The 14591-nt window shown below is 53.5% G+C and overlaps 1 long non-coding RNA gene across 6 annotated transcripts; it reads right to left on the bottom strand.

The window, feature by feature from the left end:
- Positions 1 to 3900: 3900 nt before the first annotated feature.
- Positions 3901 to 14255, bottom strand: LOC113599488 (uncharacterized). Of its 6 annotated transcripts, none has more exons than XR_008292928.1 (3): positions 12414 to 14255; positions 11667 to 11756; positions 3901 to 4056 (listed from the first exon to the last, which is right to left on the bottom strand). It is a non-coding gene; the product is annotated as an uncharacterized LOC113599488 (long non-coding RNA). The 6 variants fall into 6 exon arrangements; XR_008292929.1 differs by lacking the exon at positions 3901 to 4056 and adding an exon at positions 4207 to 7488; XR_008292926.1 differs by lacking the exon at positions 3901 to 4056 and having other exon boundaries at positions 11160 to 11756; positions 12414 to 13356; positions 14031 to 14255.
- Positions 14256 to 14591: the final 336 nt, after the last annotated feature.

Consider the following 14591-nt stretch of genomic DNA (forward strand, 5'->3'; position numbering starts at 1 on the left):
TCATCCACGTAGAAGCATGCGTCAGGATTTCCCTCCTTTTAAAGGCTGCATGATATTTCATTGGATGCGTATATCGCATTTTGCTTATCCATTCATTCGTCAGTGGGTTGCCGTGTCGCTGGGTAAGACACAGGTCCTCAGTGTCCTCATCTGGGAAGCGGGACATTTGGGTTGCTTCCACATTTTAGCCGTTGTGGCTAATGCTGCTATAAACACTGGTGTGAAAACATTTCTTTGGGACCCTGCTTGCAATTCCTTCGGGCGTACACCCAGAAAGGGAATCACCGGGTCAAGTGGTAGTTGAGTTTTTAATTTTTTTGAGGAGCTGCCAACACAGTGGCCTACCACTTTACATTTCTACCGACGGTTCCTTTGCCCTTTTCCCCTCCCCTAGTTCCAACTACTGCGGCCCTGAAGTCTTTCAAATTTTCTCAGCATGATTGAATTCCAGTAGCACTGACCAGTCCTCGGGCTAGACCGCTAGAGAGCCCTTTGACCCCAGCCTGGCTGAAAGCAGAGACCGGTTCCCGCACCACAACTCTGCCTCTGGCTCAGACCCGGTAGCAGAGCGGGAAGGTCTACCAAACACCAAGTGTGCACCAAGGGCCCTGGCAGGTACCTCACATGCATCACGATTGGCCCCTTCATCCTCATTACTATGCAGAAGGGTTACCATGCCCACCAGGAGAGCGAGCTCTGGGAAGTATCCTGACTTGCCCAAGCAAAGATTAGGGAGCAACGAGGCTGGAGAAGTGGGAAGGGCCCAGGGTACAAAGGTTCTTGAATACATTTTATCTTGAGGGCAATGGGGAGCCACTGCAGGTTTGAGACAGGGAGACAACATGATCCGACATGGGCTGAAAGCTGAGCAGGGTTAAGCTAGGTAGGGAGGAAAGGAGAAGGATTACGGTTTGATTTCTGCTTCCCAGAGTGCTAAGGAGGGAGGCTTTACCTTGGTAAAGAGGGAAGGTGATGCAGGCAGGGCAGATGGGGACAGAGCTGGCACGCGTGACCTAGAATGAGCCATTTGAACTTGAGCGGGGAGTGGGGAGCTTGAGGCGATTTCCCGTTGCCTAATGCAAGGCGCAGTGTTGTCTCAGGCACTTACTTTGGTTCTCGGAGTCTCAAGTTCCTCATCTGTAAGAGGCAAGGTCACAGTACGACCTCCTGGGCAGCTGTGGGAGTTCAGTGAGATCACCAACACATGCAAAGCATTTACTTAGGCCAGCCTGGCACACAGCAAGTGCTCGAGAACCACCGAGCCGTTGTGGGAAGCGAGGCACCGAGGCACCGCCATTATTTTTATTGCAACCCTCAGGCTTGGGGGCAGCCTCCCAGGTAGGCTGGGGTCTTCAGCCCCCAGGGAGCGTTCGTTCCCAGGCCTGGCTTATTTCGTGTGGGATCTGTTGGATGACATTTCTCTGCTTCCTGGTGGGGATGGTGGGAATGGCAGCCACGCATGCAGGTGCCACCTCCCTGCCCGCCCCCCCCCCTCCCCTCCCCTGCTCCTGCTCCTCTCCACCCAGGGTCTATTTCCAGCAGCACGGCTGCCTGAGGCCAACGCCAGGTGTGGGTGGTGAGTCAGAGTCAGGCTGGCCCTGGGGGCCTAAAGCTGTCACAGCTTCCCTCCCTTGGCCTTTCCCAGCAGCCCTCTGGGCACTTTAATGGGGGAGGGAAGGCCAGGTCAGTGCCAAAAGGTCCCTCATCAGTGTTACCAAGAAGACACGGGGACAGCGCCCCAACATGCCCCAGATCTACCTCTCTCCTGGCTGGAGGTGGGGGCTGGGGCGGGGGGCACGGCCCATTCAGCTCCTCTCCTGGTGTACCTCCATCCAGACCCAGCATGTAGCAGGGATGTAGTAAGCGTTCGCTGACAGAATGAGCCCACATTTGTACAAGACTTTGGAGGAATGAGATTTGCTTTTGTGAGGACAGAACATAGGTTCCGAGACAGAAAGACAGGCAGAGTTTATGTGACCCGGGGCAGGTGGATTTGCCTCTCTGAGCCTCGGTTTGCTCATCAGTGAAATAAGGATAGTGATGTGTACCTTATAAAGGACCACGGTGAAGTATAAACGAGGCCGGCCTCAGAGAACTAGGCCTTATACGGTATCGATAAGAACATCGGTCACATTCTGTGGCAAGTGTATTTCCATATCTGCTCCTCCCTGGGTGGTGAGCAACACTCATTTTTGCTCCCCCTCGTCAGGCACTGGGCCCGGCACAGATACAGTGCCCCGTCCACGTTTGTTGCATGACTGACTGACTCCATCCAAGGCAGGAACTTGTGAGGCTGAATGGTGGTAACGGTAGGCCACAGCAGCCGGGCGCTCACTGTCCCTTCAGCACCTGTACGCCCAGAGCTCTTGTGGCTTATGTCATCACATTCTCACAGTGCTCCATAAGCAAGGACTGTACTATTACTATCCCCATTTTACAGATAAGGAAACTGAGGTTCAGACGTATTATTAAGTCACTTGCTCATGGTCGTGTTGACCTAGAGGTGGAGCTGAGACCAAATACAGGTCTGTTTGGCCTCCCGATGTTCTCGGTGGTCCCAGAAGAGGGAGTTGGGAGGGCACTGCTAGTGGGTTTCTTTGCTGGTCTGTGCTGCCTTGAGGTAGCCTGAATCTCAGGACCCTAATGGCCTGTCTGCACATCTGTGTGCCCCCACCAGTACGTACTGAGGACTCTTAGAAACGGGACCGTGTCTCCCTCACTTTAGGGACTCCAGGGCTCGGCACAGGCTGTGGGAGGTGCTTAATGGGAGCTTCCTGGGCAAAGGAGTGGTCTTTGGTCTTCTCTGTTGACTGGGTCCGACACTGTGGAGATGGCATAAACCACTCCACATGAAGGCACTGAATGTCCGGGCACCAATCCAACACCAGCTGCCAACAGCAGGCACACGAGCAGGGTCACTACCCCCAGCTAAGCTGGCCTCTTAGAGTCAATACTGTCCTCCGTTTCAGAGTCTCTTTGTCCAGTCCCAGGTCAGCTCTCCCTCCCTCAGCCTCCCGGGACTTCGGAGCTCCTCTCCCCACCCCATGCCCCGCTGCTCTCACACCTGGCCAAGCGGGGACTTGCTTTCGAGGTCACTGAAGCGGCTCTGTGTCAGGTAGGCTGGGCCTTTTACATAACTGCTTTGAGTCTCTGAGCCTTTTTTTTTTTTAAGCTTATTTATTTATTTTTAATTTTGTTTTTAATGTTTATTTATTTTTGAGAGACACAGAGACAGAATGCGAGTGGGTTGGGACAGAGAGTGGGGGAGACGAATCTGAAACAGGCTCCAGGCTCTGAGCTGTCAGCACACAGCCCAACGCGGGGCTCGAACTCACAAGCTCCGAGATCATGACCTGAGCTGAAGTCGGACGCCCAACCGACTGAGCCACCCAGGCGCCCCAAAGCTTATTTATTTTTGAGACAGAGAGCGAGAGAGAAGGGAGAGAGGCAGAGAGACGGGACAGAGGATTTGAAGCAGGCTCTGCCCTGACAGCACAGAGCCTGACGCAGGGCTTGAACTCACAGACCATGAGATCATGACCTGAGCCGAAGTCAGACGCTTAACCAACTGAGCCACCCAGGCGCCCTGAGTCTCTGAGCCTTTAGTTGTTGTGATGCCCCAGCTTCTAGCACAGTGTCAGACACATAATAGGTGCTCAATACATATTTGAATGACTAAGTCTTCAGGCTCCATGAATCTGCAGGTCTATTGAACTCCGCTGGTAAAACTCTGGATTGATGTGTGTGGGTGACCGCGGCATTTCTGAGCTTCTGTTTTCCCATCTTTGAAATGGATAGGTTTGATGGAACCAGCCCTGTCCACCCCAGCATCCACTGCGGTGTGCTGACAAACAGTGGACATCCCACATACAGCCTCCCCCCCCGCCACTCCCTCCCCTCTGTGCACACCCAGATTTTGACGAAACTCAAAAAATCATTGCGGGGGAAGCGAAGTCCTAACGTGATCTGTGATCATCACAATTATTGACCCGGGAAGTAGCCGCTCACTCGGGGCTGGAGGTTTACAATCCTCTGCTGCTGGAGACTCCTTTTGTTCTGTCAAGGAAGCAGATTGCAGAGCACTGGGTGTGAATGACATCGTTACAGGACTCGGTTGGTCATCTCTTGATCTATTTAACAACGATTTATGGAGCAAGTGCCTGCCCCTTGGGGATGCAACAATGCATGAGTTCTGTGGGAGAGACAGGGAATAATTAAAAAAAAAAAAAAAAAAAGAGGATACATAGTAAGTGAGAAGATGCCGTATTAAGATAAGTGCCACCTAGGAAATCAACAGTGTGCTGAATTAGCGGGGCCAGGGAATGGGGGTTACCTTAGCAAGGGGTGTGGGTCAAAGTGGGCCCTCAAAGCCTCATGGGAGAGCTTTATCTGAGCTGCACCTGGAGGCTAAAAAGGTGCTGACCTTGCAAAAAGCGGAGGGAAGAGCACGCCAGGCAGAAAGAACAGTCTGTGCAAAAATGTTGAAGGGGAAAGAGGAAATTGTGGATGTTTTAAAAATATTTTTAAAAAAGAAAATCAGGGGCTGGCTCAGACTCTTGATCGCAGGGTTGTAAGTTCGAGCACCACGTGGGACACGGAGGTTACTTTAAAAGAAGAAAACCCTGCAATTCTTTATTGTTAATGCCAGATTAATTTCTTCATGCAACAGACAAGCCCCTGCCCTACTGTGCAGCCGGCCCTGTGCTAGTCCCCAGGGACAAACAGAGACGCATGAAAGGGACATTCTTGTCACACACATCCTGGACCGGGCACCCCACGGAGATGAGCTGGTCTGATGTTTGCGAAGGGCTCCCGGCTTGGATCCTTGGGGAATCCAAATAAACCCCGCAGGTTCTGGCAGCCCCGGCCTCTGGCCAGCCAGGCTCCAGGCCTGCAGACGAGAGAGGCTGCTGCTTCCTGCCTCTCCCTCCCCCACCCACCTGGGCACAGAGGCTCTTTCGTCCATTGTTCCTGCTTCCTGCCCATCCGTCTCCAGCTGCTGGTCTGAACCCTGCAGATTTACACTGACAAGCGGATGCTTTTACCAGGACCCTCGAGGGGGACAGGGAGGGGAGTGGCCTGGGACTAGAGGGAACTTGGGGGAGGGAGGGCCAGAGCTTTGTGACAAGGAAGAGTTTCCTGCCCTGAAGAGGTGTTAGACCCTGAGGGCTGAGAGGAAGGGAAAAAGCCTCGGTCCCCAAAGGCTCCCTCATGCTGGGAGAGGGAGTGATTAATGACCCCGGACTCGGCAGGGCCTCCATGCCCCTTGGACAGGGTTCAGGTTCAGCAACATCCCCGACCCGATTCTGATGCGCAGAATGAGCCCTGGACTTGGAGTCAGGAGGCCTGGGTTTCCACCTCCACCAACTCTCAGCTAGCTGACTCAGACAAATTTCTCAGCCTCTTCGGGCCTCAGTTTCCTCATCTGACGGGTGGGTCTAATAATCCACGCCCAGCAGTGTTGTGAAAATGAACGTGATCTTGTAGAATAGATGGTTGCAAAAAGCCATTAAAATGAAACACATTTTCTACCCCTCTACCCGCCCCGCCCCAGGCTCTCTTACCCTACGTAGGGCTCCTGTTGCAAACGGGCTCCTGTTAAGGGGGGGGGGGGGGGCTTGACGGAGCACCTACTGTGTGCCAGCCGCTGTGCCAGTGTTGAAGAGCAAGAGTCAGTTCTTGTTCTCAAGGGAGACAGGCGAGCAAACAGACACGTGTCACGTGACCGGTTAAAGCTGTTGAGCATGCCAGCCTGCTTGGGTCTATGTCCCAGTGCTGTCATTTACCCGCTGTGTGCAGCTGTAGGCAAGTCACTTAACCTCTCTGTGCCCCAATTTCCTAAATGTGCAAAATGGGGGCCAGTAATTACCCGCCTCATAAGACTGTGGTCAGGATTAAATTATTTGATGCTTGTTTTTTTTTATAAATTTTTAAATGTTTATTTATTTTTGAGGGGAGGGGGACAGAGCGCAAAAAGGGAGGGGCAGAGAGAGAGGGAGACACAGAATCCGAAGCAGGCTCCAGGCTCTGAGCTGTCAGCACAGAGCCTGACGCGGGGCTCGAACTCACGAACCGCGAGATCATGACCTGAGCTGAAGTCGGACGCTCAACCGACTGAGCCACCCGGGCGCCCCAAATTATTTGATATTTGTAAAGCATTCAGTATAGTATATATTATATGATATGCCTCAATAAATAAAAGTTATTATTATTATTATTATTATTATTATAGGATCTGCATTTCACCCAGAACGACAGGAGTCTGGTCCCGGAGCTGGAACGCTGGTCGCTGAGGCTGAAGGAGCCGATGCTGAGTGGGCATGGTTCTCCTTGGCTGGCTGTGTCTGTCTGTCCTGCAGCAGTGTGGGACCACACACCATCGGTCCAGCCAAAGCTGCCTCGTGCATAAAGCTGAAGCAGCTCCTGAACCACAGGGTCAGGAGCGTCACACGGAGAGTGGCAGTCATGCAGCCCCACCAGGCAGCGACATCTGGAAACGTGGCAGCGGTGAGCTCTCGCTCCCAGGGGCTAGGCCACTGCCTAGTGTGGTCTGCACCACGCTGTCGGAGGGGCTGGCTGGGCCGGTCACACGCTGGCCGTACGGGTGTAGACCCCTGCCTAGCGGAGGGAGAACCCTCAACTGGACATCAGCTCCCCCTCTGCCTGGGTGGGAACAAGAAAACTCGAAGAACCCGTTGAGCCCCAAGACAGAGGGAGGACCGGGATCAGAAGGCATTGCATGAGAAAAAACTCCTGGAGCCTTCTTCCCCTCGGTACAGTCCAGGGTTTGCAAGGGACGAAGACCCCTCAGCCCTGTTCTACTGACACCTATATAGTCTCTGGAGATAGCGACTCATTTCAGATCACAGCCATCTCAGGAGAAGAGTAGACTCACTGACCACTGCTCTTGCCCTATGGGGAAATGCTGCCCAGGGATCGTTGTTCAGTTGTGACTCAGGAACCACCAGACCTAACGAGTGGGAAATAATCCCATACGTTAATTAAAAGACAAACTATCGGGGTGTCTGGGTGGCCTCAGTCGGCTGAGCGTCGGACTTGGGCTCAGGTCATGATCTCGCGGGCTTTGAGTTCGAGCCCCGCATCCGGCTCTCTGCTGACAGCTCAGAGCCTAGAGGCTGCTTCAGATTCTGTGTCTCCCTCTCTCTCTGCCCCACCCCCGCTCATGCTCTGTCTCTCTCTCTGTCGAAAATAAATAAACATTAAAATTTTTTTTAAAGAGACAAATTATCATATTAAAAAGAGTTCTTATTAGTGGTGCTGCTGAAGTCAACACAGAGTGGGGAGAAGGTGGCCTGAGGGACCTGCAGCCTAGCCAGCAGCAGAGCTGAGGAAGACGGGAAGAAGAGCTGAGCCTTAAATGATGAGTGTGAACAAAGTAGCAATAGGAACCTCCTCCCGCCCCCGCCAGGAGAGGACTCATCGTGAGCAAGGACGGGGGTGAGAAGCAGCGCTGGATGCTCCAGGGACCTGCAAGGGAAGGGAAGATTCAGCCGGAGGCACAGTGGCAGATGAGGCAGGGATGGAACTCGGGTCCTGTCAGCCACGTTAAGCTGTCAGGTCACGATGCTGTAGACAAGCAGAGGGTTGTAAGCAGCGGAGGGACAGAGCAGATGTTGAGTTTTGCAAACCGCCCTGGTTGAGGGATGGCAGATGGATTGGAAGGGTGGAGCCTGAAGACGGGGAGATCACACAGGAGGCTGTTGCAGTGGTGCTGTGGGTAGTAAGAGGGAGGGAAGGTTTCCTGCGCCTTGGGGGTGTTAAGTAAGAAAAATACTCCTAAAGGGCCTAGCACAGCGTCCGGCACGTAGTAGGTGCTCACAGCTCGCAGTAAATGTAGCTAAACGCTGAGGGTCTGGACTAGGGCAGCGGTGGTAGGAATGGAGTAGGGGATTGGCTTGAGAAACACTGAGAAAGGCAAAGCTGCAGGAATCATCGACTGGCTGGCTGCAGGGGTGAGAAAAGAGGGGTCCGAGAATCCCTTCAATATTTACGAAGCACCCACCATGCCTGGGAGGCTGCTTTTAGCTGATGATCCCGCATCCACCAACTTTTTGTGGAGCACCTACTATGTGCAAGGCACCTTCCTAGGTGCTGATGCTATAAAACCAAGCAGAGCTGGCCCCTGGTCCCCTGGAGCTCACCGATAAGACTTCATTAACAGTGGAAGGACCCGAGGCCTCTAGGGCCTCTGGAGCTGCCTTCTGGCAGATTCTCTTGGTGATCGCCAGGCTTTTCAAACCTCACACCCCCCCAAACCGGAGTCCCACACCTGCCCTTCCCGCCTGCGCGTTTCCCCACCCCCAGGAAATGACACTACCACCCACCAGGTGCTCAGGCCAGATGCCTGCGTGGCCCTCCTAGTGCCTTCTTTCTCTCTACCCTCTACCCCACCTCCAGCCCAACCCATCTGTAGCTCCCGTGAAATGTATTTCCAAAACCCACTTTGAGTCCCTTGAGTTCTCTCCCCATCTTAGTCCAGGCCACCGGGCCTCCCACCGGATGCCATTTCCACTGCGTGGCCGGTCTCCTTGCTGCTTGAGCCTCCCCTCATTATTCCCCACAACAGGCAAGAGCAAGCTTCCTTCTTTTCTCGAGTAATCTCTGCGCCCAATGTGGGGCTCGAACTCACAGCCCCAAGATCAAGACTTGCGTGCTCTACCGACTGAGCCGACCAGGTGCCCCAAGTACAAGCTTCTTAAAAGGCAAACCACATCTCCTGATGCCACTGCTGAAAACTTTGCTTTAGTAGCTTCCCACTGACCTGGAATCAAATCCATGAACCTAAGAAGCCCCCCAAGCCAGCACAGGCCTGGCCCTGCCCTCTTCCCAGCCCCTCCTACAAGTCCACACCCCTTCCCTCTCTGTCCAGCACTGGTCTTCCAGCTTCCAGATCCGCCAAGCTCCTTTCTACCTCTGGGCCTTTGTACATGCTGGTCTCTCTCCTGGAGATGCCCTTCCCCCCATTCTTTGCTGTGCTCATTCCTTTTCACTGTCCAGTCCCAGCTTCAGGGCCCCCTCCTTCCGGAGGTCTCCCTGACCATTTCAGTCTCGCCCGTTCCTCTTCATCTCCCTACTGTTTGTTTCTCTTGGAGCACTTTTCCCGGTTTGCAATTATTTTATTTGTCAACTTTTGTTATCTGTCTCCCTGCTCCTTGGACTAGGATCCTTGAAGGCAGTGTCCTCCGTCCTGGCCCTGGTGTTCCGAGGGGCACCTGCCCACCCCCCTAACTAACTTTCACTGAACACTGAGTTCGAAGGGTCCAGCCATCTCGCCAATCCCCCACAGCACCCCCCAAACTCCCCTTTTGTTCAAACAGGTGGAACTCTCTCCTCTCCCCCGCCTCAGCGGAATAACTTGTGGGTTATCTTGTCATCTATCAATCTCTAATAAACCGAGTTATTTTTAGAACAGGTGAAAGCAACGATCTCACATCTCTGAGAAGATTTTCCACTCCCATCTGACTTTCTACTACAATTTGGTTTCCTGTGGTGGTTGCGGAGGCTGTTAAGCTAGCAGGCTTTGTTATTCTGGGGTGCAGAGAAGGGCCTACAGAGAAAACCTAGCCTCCCCTCACACCCCTCGACCCTGCACCCTGCATGGAGAGAGGAACCCGGTGCCTGGGGCAATCCCCTGGCAGAGGACTCTGGGAAGCCTAGAGGAAGCCTGACACTCACTGTATGTCATTTGCCTCGTCACTTTCCCTTTCTGAGCCTCAGTTACTCCTCTGGAGGGTGTGGGAGGGTTAATCACTAAAGACCTCTGACTGGTAAGATTTGGATAGAACCATGAGCCAGTGGGGGTTTTTTTCCGTCCCTGGACATCAATTAGATGACATCAGTTCTTTCTATGAATGAAATGTAGTCAGTGCCTCTTATAGCACGTATGCAAATATATGTAAATTAATACAAAATAAAGGACCCCCAAAAGCTTCTGTTCATAGAACCGAGGTCTGGTCAGACCTGGGGTGGAGGGAGAAACTTAGCTCATGCTTTCACCCTCCTTGAATGCCTCCCCCCACCCCCCACCCTACAGAGAAGGACCTGAGAAGGACCCAGGGAAGGGAGGTGACTGGCCTAGAGTCATGCAGCCAAACACTGACAAAGTGTTTCAGCAGCCAGGTCTCTACCCTGGCATTTTTCTCACCTGCCCTTCCTTCTGTTCAGCCCAGGCCTGGGGCTAGAACCTAGCTCTAAGGGAAGGGAGGAGCAACCTGTGGCCAGGACAAGGTGCACTGGAATAAACTTCATAATGAAGTTCTACCAAAATACCCTGTATGCAGATAGGGGAGAAGTCCTTTTGGTTATGTGATCAGGGTGAAGAGGTCCTTTGAGTCACATGTTGAAAAACTGGGATGTAGGGAGATGATTCCCTGTAGAAGGGACAGTGTACCCCAAGGAGCAGATGCCGAAAACAGGAAAGCACCGTCATGCTCAGGCATTCCTGCTTATAAAGACAAGCCTCCATGGTGTCCCCTGCCAACCAGAATGCGACCCCCCACCCTCCGTCTCTTTTAGATGGAAATTCTGGAACCTCCCCTGCCTGTAGGATAGTGCACATGTAGGGAGGTAGTGAAGAACGAGCCTGGATAGCTACCTGGGGACCAACATGTTCAAAGTCTGAAATGGTAAGCTAGGGAATCATCCGGACTTTGTTCTGAGAGCAATAGGGAGCCACTGAAGGTTTTAGAGCAGTGAGAGAAGTCATCAGATTCATATTTAGGATGACCCAATTGGTGCTGGTAGCAGAGAAATCAGTTCGAAGACCGGGGACAATAGTCCCAGTGGTAAAGGGAAAGGCCTGAACCGGGCCAGGGAAGCAAGAGTAATGCAGGGATACTTGTCTCAATGGAGTAGTCTGAGCCTGTTTGGATAGGGAGGCAAGGGAGAGGACTGAGAACAGTGAGTCTGCTTAATCCGGAGAGGAAGGGAGCTGAGGCCTCTCCTTTCCATCCTTCTCATGACTGGCTATTTCCCCAAGCTGGTGCCCAGGCAGGCAGGGAAGGGGGTGCCCAGGTCAGTGGGGCTGCTGCCTGCCAGGAATCCAGGACAGAGGGCAGCTTGACTTTGTTCTCTGGGGACTTTTATTCTATTTCTCTAACTTGTTAAGGAAAGACCTGGGAGCCTTAGGGGACCACAAGTCAAGTATTTCCCAAACATTTATTTAGTACTCACTAGGGCAAAGTATTAGTGTGGGGGACAGACATGCTGAGGCCAAATTTCCTAAATCTCAAACTGTGACGTAAGATGTGCATAGGATTTTTTTCCCCCAGATTTGATATTTATCTATATGACAAGCACTTTAAGGACATCTGTTATAGGTTGGGTTACGTCCCCCCAAAAGTTATGTTGAAGCCTCAACTCTCAGCACCCCAGAATGTGATCTTATTTCGGAAGAAGGTTGCTGCAGAGCAATTACTTAAGATGAGGTCGTATTGGAGCAGGGTTGGCCCTTAGTCCACTCTGACTGGTGTCCTCCTAAGAAGAGGCGAGAACCACACAAGGGGAACACTGTTGTTGACAGAGGCAGAGATGGGGGTGATAGAGCTGACCACTACGGAATGCCACCGACTGATGGCCACCAGAAGCTAGGTGGAGGCAAGGAAGGTTTCTACCCAGAGTCTTAGACAAGGTGACCCTGATGGTACCTCGATTTCAATCCTCGAACCTCCAGAACAGAGAGTGAATAAGTCCGTGTTATCTTAACCCCGGCTTTGCGGTACCTTGTCACAATGGCCCTAGGGAACGAATAACACGCTGAAATCAATCACATTTAACTTTGGCCACTGCCCCCACTGATCACCACTTGAAAAGCGGGGGCCTTTCTAGAACAGACACGCCCATGCCACTCCTTTGTTCAAAACGTGTCCACAGCTCCCCAGTGCCCGGGCAACGCTTGGAGGGACTCCTTGCCTGGGCCCCACATGCTCCCAGCCTCTCATCTCTGCCCTTTGCCCTCTGCTATCAGCACGATACACCATTTCCTCGGGCCCTTCCTCTTATTACCCCCCCCTCCCCCCCTCCCCCCCCCCACCCCCCCGCCTCCACCACCACCTGTTCCCCCTTCCCTGTCTTCGGTAGAGTGGTTAAGAGCAGAGTGCCTGGTTTTGAATCCCGGCTCCCCCATTGCCCAGCGTCCAGAAGTGGCACCTTGGGCAACTTTTTGTCTCAACGCCTCAACTTTCTCACGTGTAAAACAGGAATACTAGCCGTTCCTATTTCAGAGAATGGAAAGCCATAAAAGCCTTGAAAGGGTTTAGTCTTTTGATCTGGCACACGGAGGAGCAGTTATATTACCTCCCTTATGCTTGGTGTGCTGTCTCCCAGAAGGCCTCTCTGTCCACCGCCCCCCCCCACCCCCCACCCCAGGGGATTGTGTCACCCACGTATTGTACCTGTCTCGTCATATTTCTGTCTTCACCAGGTTGTGCACTTCTCTGGGCAGGGAAGAGGCCATCCTGCATCCCTGCATCTGAGCATGCAGCAGGTGCTCAATAAATGCTTGCTGCGGTAACTACCCAGCAGAGCGAATTGGCCAAGGGGATCTGGGAGGTAGGGCGTGGGGACAGCTTTCATAGGACAGTCGGCCCATCTGTCTGGAAGTGAAAGTTGTATTGTTAGTTCTGAGAGCATGAGAAAGAAAGCGAGAACCAGAGAGAAAAAGGCAGTGGGCAGAGGGCAGAGCCCGCGCCCCGCTCCGGCACCCCGACCTTGCCCACCAACCCCAGCACATCCTGCCCCTCCCCCGTTGTGCCCCTCCAAATGCTCACCCACGCACACCTACCCCATCCCCAGCCAGCGGCTTCCTCTGACACACATTTTCCATTGCTGGGCGGGGCGGAGCCCTTCCAGGTGAAAACAGTCTCCGGGGTTTCCTTTTCAGGGTCCTTCCCCCAACGTTCCCGTCCCTGCCGAACCTACCTGTCAGCAGCCCCTGACTTCAATGGCACAACATCGGCCTGGGGCCAGAACATTCAAGGCTATGTGAGGTGCCGCCTGGTGTCTCAGATCAGGTTCACAATGGTGACTCAGGATGCTGGCTCCGCTGCACTCGAGCTGTGTGACTCTAGGCAGGCCCCTTCCCCCCTCTGAGCCCCCTTTTCTGTAAAAAGGGGTGGTGATGCCAGTCCTCCGGAACTGTGGTGGGTTTTCCGTGGGACGATGGGAAGAGCATGAGAAAGCTCTACCAATCTGATTGTCCGTGGGGACAGCGCAGGTGTGCTGTGGCAACGGGGAAGGTCCCCTTCCCCAGGCCCAGGGCTGTGCCAGGCACTAAGGGGTTGAGAGCGTTTGGCCTCCAGTGTTGCTGAGTATGGATGCGGAAGTGGGGCCCAGAGTCTGGCGGAAAGAACAGGGAAATGGGAGTGAGACCTGAGCTCACCCCCGCCCCCCCATGACTCTGTGACTTGGCATGTCTTATCTCCTCTCTAGACCTCGGTTTCCCAGACTTAGCATCGCGGGACTAACTCTGATGCCTGTCTAGGTCTTCCAGGTCTGAAATCTCAGACCTCCTAGAACCCTCCACCACCACATTCACCTCCCTCGCATAGACGAAGCGTCTGCCTGCCTCACTGGGTTTGAAGGAAGATCGCAGTCTTACTCGTTGCACACTGAGCATCCAGCACAGGACCAGGTGCAGAGTCAGTGGTGAGGGATGGGGGGGGGGGGGGGCGACAGGACTGGGGGGAAGTGAGTGAATGGGGAGAGGGGGGAATGAGGGAATTGGGAGATGGATGCTGGAGGAGTGGACAGTGGATGGATGGATGGTTGGATGATGATTCTACCGGCAGGTGGACAGCTGATGAAAGTGAACTGGTGGGTGTTGAATACTCAGCTACTGATCATGGTTTTTAGCATCACACACACCCCGGGCTTGCCAGGGACCTCCCCTGCTTGCAGCCAACGTTCCATGGCTCTGGTTTCTCCTCCAAAGCACGGACGTGGGTCTAAGAATCCTCCCAGGACTCTCTCCACACGAGAGCCTGGATAAGCTGCCCATCACAAGGCCTTACCGGGCTGCCCGGGTGGCTCAGTCGGTTAAGCATCCGACTTGGGCTCAGGTCATGATCTCACAGTTCGTGGGTTTGTGTCCCGCATCGGGCCCTGTGCTGACAGCTCGGAGCCTGGATCCTGCTTCGGATTCTGTGTCTCCCTCTCTCTCTGCCTCTCCCCGACTCACACTCTGTCTCTGTCTCTCAAAAATAAATAAATATTAAAAAAAAAAAAAAAGAAGAAGAAGGCCTTACCTTTTCATCCCATCGAAATTTCCCCCGCATCGGTGTGAAAATGACAGTGACTTATTCACTGTGACCCTACATACTCACGACTGGGTGTTTCTGGGTGATACGGTGTTTTGCCTAGGGAGGAACCGCTGAGTGTGGTGGAGGCGAAGATGCCAAGTTGACCTGCTGGCACCGTCCGGTGCGCCTAGTCTGTTACCTCTGCAGACCTCCAGTCCAACGTAGGCCGTGCCTTCCAGCCATTAACAGCTCCCCCGGCAAGAGATTCTTACAACTCACCAGTGGTCCCCAGTTCTCTCCTGCCAGCCTATCTTCACGCCCTCCCAGGGACCC

The sequence above is a fragment of the Acinonyx jubatus genome, chromosome C1 (genome assembly GCF_027475565.1).
Source record: "Acinonyx jubatus isolate Ajub_Pintada_27869175 chromosome C1, VMU_Ajub_asm_v1.0, whole genome shotgun sequence".
Taxonomy (NCBI): Eukaryota; Metazoa; Chordata; class Mammalia; order Carnivora; family Felidae; genus Acinonyx; species Acinonyx jubatus.